Below are 12,697 nucleotides of genomic sequence, written 5' to 3'. Positions count from 1 at the left end.
CTATCCTGCCCCTTCCAGTAGAGCCTGCTGCTCACCTTCACTCCCCCTGCCCCTCAGCTACTTTGGCAGACAGTCTCCTATTACAGCCACAACAAAGAGACCCTCAGTCACACCCCTCCCTTTACAGCCTTCTTGCCAGCCTTCGAGTCCAGGTCTTCTGAGTTGTCAGCGCTCCTCTCTTGTGATGTGCCTAATCCTCACACTCTTTTTTCTTTTTCTTTTCCTTTTTTTTTGCTTTTTTTTTTTTTTGCTTTTCCCTAATTTTTTTCTCCTTTCCCTCATTCCAGTTTCTGTTTTCTTTTGAACAGGTTTCCACTCTCCACAGCACTGTATTTTCCAATATCTATTGTACATGCTGGGTCTTATTTGCTCTTTTAGCTTCTCACACTAGGGAGACAATATGATGTTTGCACATGAGAGTCTGCTTTACTTCACTTAAGAGTATGGTCTCGAGCTACATCCAATTAACTACAGAAGTCACAAGTTTATTATTCTTTATTGCTGAGCAGCACTCCACTGTATAAAAAGCATATCTTTTTATCATTCTTTCATCAATGTATTTGGCCTATTTTCAATATTGAGCTATTACAAACTGCGCTGCTATAAACATAGGTGTACATATATAGCTGTAGTACTTTGTTTATAATTCTGAGGAGATACCCAGAAGAGGAATAGGTGGGTTAAATGGGATCTCCAATCCTAATTTTTTGAGAAATCTCCACACTGATTTCCACAGTGGTTTCATCAGTCTACACTCCCACCATAAATGAAGAAGAATTCCATTTTCCCCACAGCTTCTGTAGCACTTGTTATTGGTTGATTATTTTTAATATAACAATTCTCTTCAGTGTGAGATGGAATTTCCATGTTGTTTGAATTTGCATTAGCTCAAATGACCACCAATGTTGAACAGTTGGAATTATCTGTGAATTTTCTAATTGGTTCCACTGATGCTTGGGTCTGTTTTTGATAGTACCAAGCTGCTTTTATCAGAGTAGCCTTATAGTATAATTTCAAGTCAGAGAGTGTGATGACCCAAGCTTTGCCTTTCTTGCCCAGAATTGTCTTTGTTTTTCTAAGTCACTTCTGCTAACAAGTGGATTTTAGGATTGTTTTCTCTAATTCTGTGAGATATGCTATGGGAATTTTGACCAGAATTCCATTAAATCTGTACAGTTTTGGAAGTATGGCTATTTTCACTATATTGGTTATTTCCTACTGTCTTAGTTACTTTTCACTCATTGCTAGGACAAATACCCGACACTCAAAATTAAGGAAGGAAAGGTTTATTTAGCTCACAGTTTGTGGAGGTTTCAGTCCATACTCTGCTGGCTCCAAGGCAAATAGCAGCAGTCATGGTGGCAGAAAACAATGAAGAGCAGAGGAGGGGCAGCAGCTGTGGTGTCCATCAAGCCTCTCTCTTCCTTCTACAAGATCAAGCACCTCTGAAGTCATACAGCTGCAAAATGGCGCAATGAAGACAGTGACTTTTCCAAGGAAGCTGGGTGGGACTAGGCAGAAGCTTTCTCAACTCCTGTATATAGTCTTTTTGTGTTGAGTCACTCTGGGGCGGGCCCCATCACACCGTAGGGCAGAACCAATCACCCTCCAGGGTGGGCCCAATAGCATCCTGGGGAGAACTAATGGAGCCCTGAAGAGTGGAGCTTCCACTGCTCAGAACTGCCAGAGCAGATTCAGCCAAGCTTTGGACATCTCAAGTTGACACATTGTATCAACTACCACACCTACCCAAGATCAAGAGGTATCATTCTACTTTTAATACATTTCAATCTCTTTTTCAGAGTACTGTACTTTTTAATGTAGAGGTCTTTTACATCCTTCATTAGATGGACTCCTAGGTATTCCATGTTTTTAGAGGCTATTGTGAAAGAAGTTATTTCTCTAGTATCTCTCAGTGGGTTTGTTATTTGTGTATAAGAAGGTTATTGAAATTTGAGTGTTAATATATCCATCTATGGGGCCAGGGAGATGACTCAGTGGAATAAGTGCTTTTCTGGTAAGTGCAAGGGCCTGAGTTCAATCCCTGGTTCCATCTATATATATATATATATATATATATATATATATATATATATCCATCTATACTATTGGATTTGCTTATTTTTTTAAAGGGAAACATCAAGTTTAATTTAAAGAAAAAACCACTAGATACTGTTAGCAGGAATGAGAGAGCAAACCAACTCCTGAAAAAATTCAGCACCTTGGTGAATATGTGTAGTAGAAAGCTAAAAGAAAAACAAAATGCTACTTAACTTAAAATGTTACAAGGTTTTTGCAAATCAACTCATTTCACTGGTGAATACATCCCCTGGTATCAAATACGTGTGCAGCCTTGTCCCTTGAATGTCTGGTGCAGTTAAACAGCCCAATGATGTCACACAGGAAAAAATTTCTATTTCAGTCAACTCTTAGTGGAGGGGCAACTAGCACAACACCGTCTCCCCGGACAAACAGCATTGGGATATTTTGTTTTGTTGATTTGTATATCTCCTCATATGTCTCTTCATCAATTTCTATAGTGGTCACAGTTTCTTCCACATCTCCCAATATTATGTTTAAATGCTGACCATAAGCATGTAATCTGCCTCGAAGCTCTCAGTCATTCCTCATTTTCACATAGATCCGCTCATCCAGGCTGAGTCTGATGAGATCCAGCAGCTCCTGTACAGCATTGGTGGTTTGTTGCTGGTCCACATCGTCCTCCATCTTTTGGATTTGCTTATTAAATCTAGCAGTTTTTGTGACATTTTTAGCATCTTGAATGTAGAGTATCATGTTATATGTGTGCTGGACTTTAACAAAAGCATTTTCTGCATCTGTTAAAGATGATCATATGGTTTTCGTCCTTGGCTTTGTTAAGAAGGAACATTAAACTTATGGATTTACGTATGTGGAACCATCCCTGCATCCCTGGGATGAATCCAACTTGGTCACAGTACATAATCCTGATGATTCGCTGCATTACTTGCTGATATCTTATTGAGGAGTTTTGCATCTATGTTCATTAGGTAGACTGGTCTGTAGTTCTTTCTTAGTTGGGTCATTACCAGGTTTTGGTATCAGGGTGATGCTTGCTTCTAAGAATGAATTTGGGAGTATTGCTTCCCTCTCAATTTCATTAAAAAATTTGAGAAGTAGTGATTTTAGGTCTTCTCTCAACTTCTTGTAGAATTCAGCAGTGAATCCATCAGGGACTGGGGTTTTCCTTGTTGACAGGTTTCAGATTACATCTTGGATTTCACTGATTGATATTGATTTAGGTTTTTATATTTTCTTGACTCGTGTTTGTTAAATCATATGTATATAGGAATCTTCTCATTTCTTCTACATTTTCCACCTTATTAGAATGAATCCAATTTCTCAAAGTAGGTATAAATGATCTGGATTTCTGCACAGTCTGTTGTGACTTCATCTTTTTCATCGCTAGTGGTGTGGTGTTGAGTCTATTCTTTCCTCTTTTTGATAAGGTTGGCTAAGGGGCTTTTAATTTTATTTAGTCTTTCAAAGAATCAACTCTTGGGGGCCAGGGAGATAGCTTAGTGGAATAAGTGCTTGCTTGGCAAATGCAATGTCTTGAGTTTAATCCCTGATACCACCCCCCCAAAAAAAAAAAAAAAAAAAAAAAAACCCTTTGATTTATTCATTCTTTGTACTTCTTTTTTGCTGTTATTGTTGTGTTGTTTTTGGATTTTAGTACAGGGTCTAAAGGATTTCACTATGTAGATCAGACTTGTACTGATTCTCCTGTTTTCAGCCTCCCAAGCGCTGGGATTACAGTCCCATGCCACCACGCCCAGTCTCAATCCCCATCTCAGCACGTCTTGCGGGGGAGCCGGCATGGTACACCAAGGATTGAACCCCAGCCACTGCACTCTGCTTAAGTGTTATACCCTGACAAATTGGCTCCATTTTGTTGCCCTTCTAACCTCGCCAAGTTCCTGTTCTGTATGCGCCGACCCCTCCCAATTCCTCCTCGAATTTCCCAATTCCTCCAATTCCTCACCCCTGTGACTCAAGTCTTATGATATTTGTTCCCCAAACCTTATCTTGTCCTGCAGAACTCTGCGTGATCTCGGCACCCCCGCCCAATGTGCCCACTCGATGTACTCATGACTGCCAATTCAGCACCTCCACCCAACAGAACCACCCCATTTGCTGTACCCCATGATTGCTGATTCCAGCACCCCACCCAATAAGGACCATCTAATGAACTAATGACCCTGCCATTTCTTCCTCTCCACCCCTTCCCTGTTTTTGCGGTTTTCAAGCTTAAATACTGACCCCTTGTCAATGCCCGGCGCTCCTCTTTACACCTTGCATAGAGACCGCCACTGGGTACCAGCTAAAATAAAGCGCTTCTTTTAACTTTTGGACTTGCCTCGTTGTCATTTGATTTTTGAGCTACAACACTAAGTAGGTGCTTTAGTCCGCTGAGCTATCTGGCTGGCCCTATACTGTTTTCTTAATCTTCAATATGTTAATTTCTGTTCTGACCTTTATAATTTCCTCCCTCACATGAGCTTTTGGTTTAGTCCGCTTTTCTTTTTCTAGAGGTTTGAGGTTTACCATGAATTTATACTTGCTTTGTTTTCCTGAGATGGGTATTCACTGCTATAAATTTCCCTCTTAGCATTTCTTTCATTGTGTCTCACAAGTTCCAATATGTTGTACTGCCATTATCATTTAATTGTAGAAATTGTCTAATGTTTCTTTAATTTCATCTGTGGGTGCTATTTAATTGTCATGTGATTATGAAGTTTGTGTGATTTCTTTTGCCATTGATTTCCAATTGCATTGTACTAAGGTCTGATAATATGCATGGGATCATTTCAATTCTTTTCCATTTATGTGTTTGTTCTATGCACTAGTATGTGCTCTATTTTGGAGAACATTCTATGTGTAGCTGAGAAGAATGTGTATTCTGATGTCACAGCTGGGAACACTGTAAACATCTACTAAGTCCCTTTGTTCAACAGTTTGGTTCAGTTCTAACATTTTATTTGTGATTTTTTGGGGGGGGTAGTTGATCTGTCTTTTTGTAATGTCAGAGTACTGAGATCCCCTAATACAGTTTTGTTAGTGCTTATTTGATTTTTCTTGATATTTGTTTTATATAGTTGCGTGCACTGGTATTTGTTGCATATGTATCTATGATTGTTATTTCTTCCTCTTGGATTGCTTACTTTACAAGGATGTAGTTATTTTAATCTCCTTTAACCAGTCCTGGCTTGACATTTACTTTGTCTGAAAATATAATATTAACCCTTGTTTTTTTTTTTTTTCTAGGTTCTTGTTGCATGGAGCATTGATTTCCATCCTTTGATTATCAGTCTATGAATTTCTTTTTGAGTTAAATGTGTTTCTTGTATGCAGCATGCTGTTGAATCTTGCTTCTTTATCCCTTCGGTTAGTATCTTTCGATTGGTGAATTGAGACCATTTATGTTGGTGGGTATAACTGATATGTATCTCTTATCTTCACCATATTATTTTTCTTTTTTTAAAATTTTTTAAGGTTTTAATTTTATTTATTTATTTGTGCGTGCGTGTGTGTGTGTGTGTGTGTGTGTGTGTGTGGCCAGCTCAGCCCACCAGGGGGCAGGGCTGGCTGGCATGTGGTGCTGGGGGATTGAACCGCAGTCCCTGTGCTTTGCTAAGCTTGTTGTAAGTAGGTGCTTTAGACCACTGAGCCATCTCACCAGCCCCTATTTTTCTGTTGTTGGCTCCTTCTCCTTTATCTCTCTGTCTGTTTGCCTTGCCTGATGGATTCCATCTGTTGGGTTTCACAGAGCTGTAGTCCTTGTTATCTCTTTTTAGAATGTCCTTCAAAGCATTTTGGAGTGCAACTTTTTGGTTATAAATTTCCTCTGATGTTCTCAGTCATGGAAGTATCTTATTTCACCATCAATTGTGAAAGATAGTTTTGCAGACTATACCAATCTGGATTTAAGATTGCTTTGCTTTAGAACTTCAAATACTTCACTCCAATGTCTCCTTAACTTCAGGAGTTATGCTGAGAAGCTGTGATTCTGATGGAATATCCTTCATTGGTAATTTATTTATTTTCCCTAACAGCTTTAAGATTCTACTCATGTGTTGAATTTCTGGAATCTTGAATATGCTATTCCTGGCTATAGATTCTTCTGATCATAACTAACTGGGGTTCTATATGTCTCTCTTACTTGTGAGTCAAATTCTTCTTCACTATTCAGGAATTTTTCTGCCATGATACCTGTGAACAGCTACATATATCATTTGTGGGATTTCTTCCTTTTTATAGTCTCAATCTCAAACTTTTCCTTTTTTTGCCTAATCTAGCAGCTGGTGAATTGATTTCTCATGGCCCCTTGCTATTTTTAAGAATCTTTCTTCTCATGATTGCTATTTGGGAGCCTATCTTCTATGTCTCACATCCTGTCTACATATTGGTTTAATCTGCTATGGATGCTTTCAATGGAATTTTCATTTTCCTGGATATCTGCTTGAATGTGCCTATGCATTCCCTCTCTTTCCTATGCTGAACATTCATGACTCCCATAATTTTCTTATACTCTTTTGTGTTTTTTTTAAACTCTGTATCTACTTTGGCATCACTAAGCATGGTTTTCTTTGCTTAGGGCTTGAAATACTTAAAGCTTGAAATTCTTTGTGGACACCATCTCTGCAGTTATTTGAGAAAATATTTGTGAGGTGATGTTTTCTAGAAACTCCTTCAATTGCTGTGTTGTTACCACTTCAGAGAAGTCAGGTGGGTGGCTTTCAGATGGTCCTGCCTCATTGTCCCCTGGGTTTCCCTTTGGTGAGTTGGGTGTCTGGGGTTGCATTTTTGTAAACATCTTGTTATTTTCTTTCTTTCTTTGTTTCTTTCTTTGTTTCTTTCTTTCTTTCTAAGTTTAATTCTTGTGCTGCTGCTTGTAAATCAATTATGGTGGGTTGCTTTATTGCTAGCATTTAGAACCCTTAGGAAGTGACTACTTCTCCAAGGTATTTCCCAGGAGTAACTAGTTTTTGACTTTTGAGTCTATTGCATGATCCCACCTTTTCTATTTGCTGGGGATAAGAAGTTGCGGCTTGCTTGGCTCAGCCCCTTGTTTTTTTGGCACTTCGCCAAAGTATTTTCCATGACCCTTAATCAATCTTAGTATTGAAATACAAGGAAGAGTAGCTGTTTAGAACAATTATGTCACTTTTGGCTAATGTGGTAACAACACAGCAATTGAATGAGTAATTACAACAGCAATGATCACAGCCAATAAAGTGACAAATTGAGATAACCATTAATTTGCTACCAATAACCATATTAACTAGATTTGTGATTATATAACAAAATCTAAAATAGACAAGAAAATTATATGCAGTGTATGAGTCCTGAATATGTCAATTTTACCCCCAGGGATTAAATTTTAAAAATGGTTAGGGAAAAAAGTAGAGAGGTAAAAGAAAAGAAAGAAATTCAAAGTAAAGCTGGAAGACAAAGAGGGGAAACATGCTAACTCTGGGAAACTGGTGTAGAAGACTAGGGGAAAGAGAGAAAGAAGAGATAAATAGAATAGAACCACACCTCAAAGAAACTAGAAACAACATCCACACTCATACAAAAATAAGCTCAAACAATGAAGGAGAAAAAACAAAACAAAACTATAAACACACATCACCACAACAACAGGAAAAAAAAAAAAAAAACATGAGAGAAAGAAAAAAAAAAAAAGTCCACTTCCAGGTTTGTCTCTGTTGTCACTGGTACAAACACTATGGAAACAGATTCCAAATCTGTATTGATTTATCCCAGCAAGACAACAGTAGCTTTTTGGTGGGTAGTGGATAATCTCAGTGAGCCTGAACCTCTGGCAAAGACCAGACTCATTTGGTCTGCAGTGGTCAGCAAATCATCTATGGGCCTGAACCCAGCTGGGAGCCACTAGAGGGAGCCAGCAGCCACTCTGAGTTCTGAGCTTAGCTGGCCCCTCTCCAAGATGGCTCTGGCCAATCACCCTGTGCTGCAGGATAACTGAACCCCCAGCACTCACCACCAGCTAGTGCAGTCTTTCACATCTACTGCTCCTCAACTCTGCTGTGTCTCTTGTGCAGACACAGCAGAGTGTCCCCTCTGGGATCAACAGAAGTCACTGTGTGTCTGCAGGTTTGAATTGCTCCTTTCACACAATGAATCCCATTCCTGGGAAAGCAAGCTACTGGATACCTCCTTCCTTTTCATTGAAGTTTCTTCCATCACTCTTTCCATGGGCTTTAATTCTCACTTTAGATCCTTCCTGGGTCCTGGGGGCCCATCTCTCTCTCTCTCTCTCTCTCTCTCTCTCTCTCTCTCTCTCTCTCTCTCTTGTCTTCTTTGTGTTGCTATATTCCAGCATCTGAATGGCAACACTCAAAGAGGCTCTTTCTCTGCTGCTTACACCCCACCATCTTACCACCCTCCCCCAATTTATTTTTTAAGCTAACAGCTATCACCTAAAAAGTCTGCAACCTGGGCATTGTGGCCCATGCCTGCAATCCCAGCACTTAGGAAGCCTGAAGGAAGAGATGCACAAGTTCATGGGGAGCCCAGCCTGAGCAACTTAGCAGCTTAGTGAGACTTTGAAAATTTGAAGTATAAAAGAGGTGAGGCTTTGCAAAGCCCTCATTGCAAAGGCCCTGGGCACAATCTCCAGCATTAGAATAAAAAGCTGATTCTGCTTGTTTCCATTATATTATTTAAACTTATATGAGATCTGTCAGAGAATAGCTCCTGGTTTTTAACCAATAGTAACAGGACAGTGCTTTAGAAAAAGTAGTGTACAGGGGCTGGTGAGATGGCTCAGTAGTCTAAAGCACCTATTTAGAACAATCTAAGCTAAGCAAAGCACAGGGACCGTGGTTCAATCCCCCAGCAGTACAGTGATCACAGTTCAATCCCCCAGCACCACATGCCAGCCAGCCTCGCCCCCTGGTGGGCTGAGCTGGCCACACACAAGAAAGAAAGAAAGAAAGAAAGAAAGAAAGAAAGAAAGAAAGAAAGAAAGAAAGACAGAAAGAAAAAGTAGTGTACAGTAGTGTGCAACAGTGGGCAGTCAGGAGCATGAATGAACCAAACATGGGTGGGAAGGTAACAGTTCACTAAGACCAGAAAGGACAGGTATGTAGGACTTAAAAAACCATAATCCAGGCCTCTCTGTCTGCCCTCACAAATTCTTATCCACAAATTCATTTCAAAATCTAATCTTTCTGTTTATTTACTGCTTGACTTACATCGTGCTCCTTCCTCCCCTGCATCTCATCCTGTTCTATACTCCTGCCCACCTGCGCTCCACACACCTGCCCACCCGCGCTCCACACACCTGCCCACCCGCGCTCCACACACCTGCCCACCCGCGCTCCACACACCTGCCCACCCGTGTTCTACACATCTTTCAGTTCCTGTTCACATTACCTTTTTAGGAAATTTTTTACTGATTGGCCATCACAATCCACAATAATCTGTTCTCTGTACTGAATTTTTTTTAAAATATCTTTTATTTGTTTATCTGGTGCAGGGTCTGATGCTGAGCTATCTGCCCAGACCTTTACTGAATTTTTCAGCACAGAACTGTTCATTACCTCTATTTGGAAATCTACATGTCTTAAAATACCCGTACTTCACTTTTCATTTTGTTTATTATTTATTTATTTAATGTGTTTGGTACAGGGTCTCACGATGCAGTTCGGACTCATAGTGATCCTCCTGTCTTCAGCCTCCCCAGCGCTGGGATTACAGGTATGCCGTCACCATGCCTGGGTTTGGTGGCTGGCTCGGGACTTCAGTGGCCAGGGTCGACGCAGATTGAATCCCGGTCCCTTCGCTTGCCTAAGCAGGCGCTTAGTCCCTGAGCTATCTCGCCGGCCCCCACGTTTCATTTTGGGAATCCATTCAAATCATCTTTCCCAGCAGGTTTCAGCAAAATGATCTACTCTAGCAGAATTTTCATTGATATGGGATGCAGAGGCCATCTAGTGGCAAAAAGGGAAATCGCATGCTTCGTTAATGTTCACAGTAAATTCTGTCAGTCATAACAACTTTCCTTTTGTTGTTGTTGTTGTTGTTGTTGTTGTTGTTGGTGGTGGTGGTGGTGGTGGTGGTGGTGGTGGTGGTGGTCATTTCTGATGCTGTTTCTGGAACACAAAATACATTGTAGGGGCCGGAGAGATAGGTTAGAGCCATGAGCACCTACCTGGCAAGCACAAGGACCCGAGTTTGATCCCCGGCTCCACAGGCTGTGCAGTCTCAGCCCTCGATGTTCCGGAGTGCAGTCTCAATGCCGAGCCCAGGCTGGCTCCAGAACAGAGCGTGGTGGCGCACGCTGTAATCCCAGCACTCGGGAGATTGAGCCAGGAGGATCTCTGCAAATTCGAGACCAGCCTGGGGCTACAAAAGTGAGCACAAGGCCAGCCCAAACTGCATAGTGAGACTCTATCTCAAAAAATGGGGGAGGGAGGGAGCCAGGGAGATGGCTCAGTGGAATAAGCACTTCTTTGGCATGTGCAAGGGCCTGAGTTCAATCCCTGGTTCTGAAAAAAAAAAAAAGAAAGAAAAGAAAAAAAAAGAAATTTGGGACCAGGGAGATGGCTCAGTGGAATAAGCGCTTCCCTGGCAAGCGCAAGGGCCTGAGTTCAATCCTCGGTTTCACCAAAAAAAAAAAGGTGGGAGGGTCATGCTTGAAATGCCTGTCATTCTGGTCTTCTAAATACGTACTACTTGTCATGACATACCAATTATGGCCAGACTGTATCTCAAGTAAATGCTTTTGGTTTTTTCCCATTGTTTTTGTTTTTTTTAAAAAGGGTAATAAATGAAAAAAAGAGAAAAGAGGAAAAATGTCACAGGACTGTCCTGCTACTATGATGTATATGGTTAGATTTCTAAATTTTTGTGTAAAAATATATAACTGTTTATTCATATTTTAAAATATTTTTTATTTTTTAATTCTTTTTTCATATTCTGTAGAGACTTACAGTTTAACATCAATATTTGATGAAAAATACATGTTCCATCCTATGCCTAAGATGTTTGATATTCAGACAGATAGTGAGGTTAAATACAACTGTTGTAAAGTAATAATAAGCTTTGCTTCTGGAGGGTTAACAACCTAAGTTTTCAGACCAAAAATTAGAGAAAAAAAGGGCTGCAGGGACAGACAACATTTTGGCCCCAGCCTTCCAAGGTCAGTGAGGACTCAGAACATAGGAGAACCGGTACTGTAACATCATTTAACTCAGTTGTGTCCCAAATTTTCTGATCAAGGAGACTATGGGGCTACAGAGGAATGCCACTGATGATGTAGTGTGTGCATAAAGAGAGTCACATGGAGAGAAAACATTCTCTCAGGCTTTCACAGAAAACAAATTGGTCAAGCAATGGCTGTGACTTATCCACATGGCTGACACTGACAAAGGATCTACAAAGTGCAGTACAGGGTTTCGGGATAAGTCCTGAGGGGACTTGACTGACCTTGTCAGATACAAAAGTTACATTTCTTGATATATAGGTCTTGTTTTATCTTGGTCTTATCCATTCAGCAGAAAAGTGTAGAAACAAGGTATGAAAAGTGAAGGCATGTTAATATGCTGAGCTGTAGAAGGCTCAAGTCATCAGATTCAGACATTGCCAGTCCTGTGGATAACCCACTACTATAGTGAACTACTGGACTATATTGGGATATTTTGCTGAATTAATGCACCTACAATATTTGGATGGCAATGGAATACCCCTCTCTGACAAAACTGAACATAAAAAGGAGATATCATGTCGGCATCTTGAGCTATGAATGACTACTACAAAGACAACAATATGCAATGTATTACTTGTTGTAACTCTCCTACCAACCTGTTTTGAAACTGCCTCATTGCAATTTTTTTTCTCAATAAAATAAAAAATAAATAAAAATAAAAAAGTACTAAAATACATTGTAATAAAAATTAAGAATTTCTTGTGTAAATGGCTTTGTATATTTACCCATCTACACACCAGTTGAGCATCTGTCAATACCATGTTCACAGTGCTGGGGCCTAGCATGGTGAGTCCAAGTTTGAGATAATTCAACCAGCCTGTGAAGGCAGCACTCTGAAAGCATTCCATGGAAAACTAGACTTCAAAAGAATAAAATGGAAGGCAGGTGTGGGAGTGCACGTCTGCAACCCAGCACTCTGGGAAGCTGAGATAGGAGAACTGCAAAGGAACTCAGCCCAGGCAACATAGAGACTTAGCAAGATGTGTGTCATGCAATAACAAGAAAAAAGGTTGGCGATCCAGCTCAGTGTGAAGGCCCTGGGTTCTGCGATCAGTGCCAGAAAAAAATATATACCCTGTCTCCTGCAAGGCAAACATAGCCAGTGCTCCTAGGTCTGAGCTTGCTTTGTGTCAGGCCCTACGCTAAGCCCGGCATATACTGAATCCTCATAACAACAGTAAGGACCTGACACTTGTCTCTTACTCATTATCCATTTTACAGAGAAGCAAACTGAGGCACAGGGAAACTTGTCCAAGGTCACAGGTCAGCAGAATAGAGTGAGCATTTGAAATGAAACAGCCTGGCTCCTAAATTTATGTCAGCAAGGCCTCCTCAACACAATGAGCCCCATGTCCCAGCCTTAGAGAAGGCACTTGGCACTTTCTCCAGCACTGCTCTTACAGTTTTCTTCCTCGGGTG

At 40.6% G+C, this 12,697-nt stretch overlaps 1 pseudogene; it reads right to left on the bottom strand.

The window, feature by feature from the left end:
* Positions 1 to 2,418: 2,418 nt before the first annotated feature.
* On the bottom strand, positions 2,419 to 2,727 carry LOC105741998 (annotated as a pseudogene).
* Positions 2,728 to 12,697: the final 9,970 nt, after the last annotated feature.

Source organism: Octodon degus, unplaced genomic scaffold, assembly GCF_000260255.1.
Source record: "Octodon degus isolate 3935 unplaced genomic scaffold, OctDeg1.0 scaffold00003, whole genome shotgun sequence".
Classification (NCBI taxonomy): domain Eukaryota; kingdom Metazoa; phylum Chordata; class Mammalia; order Rodentia; family Octodontidae; genus Octodon; species Octodon degus.
The sequence above is the reverse complement of the archived record's forward strand: the minus strand, read 5'-3'. Positions and strand labels throughout refer to the sequence as shown.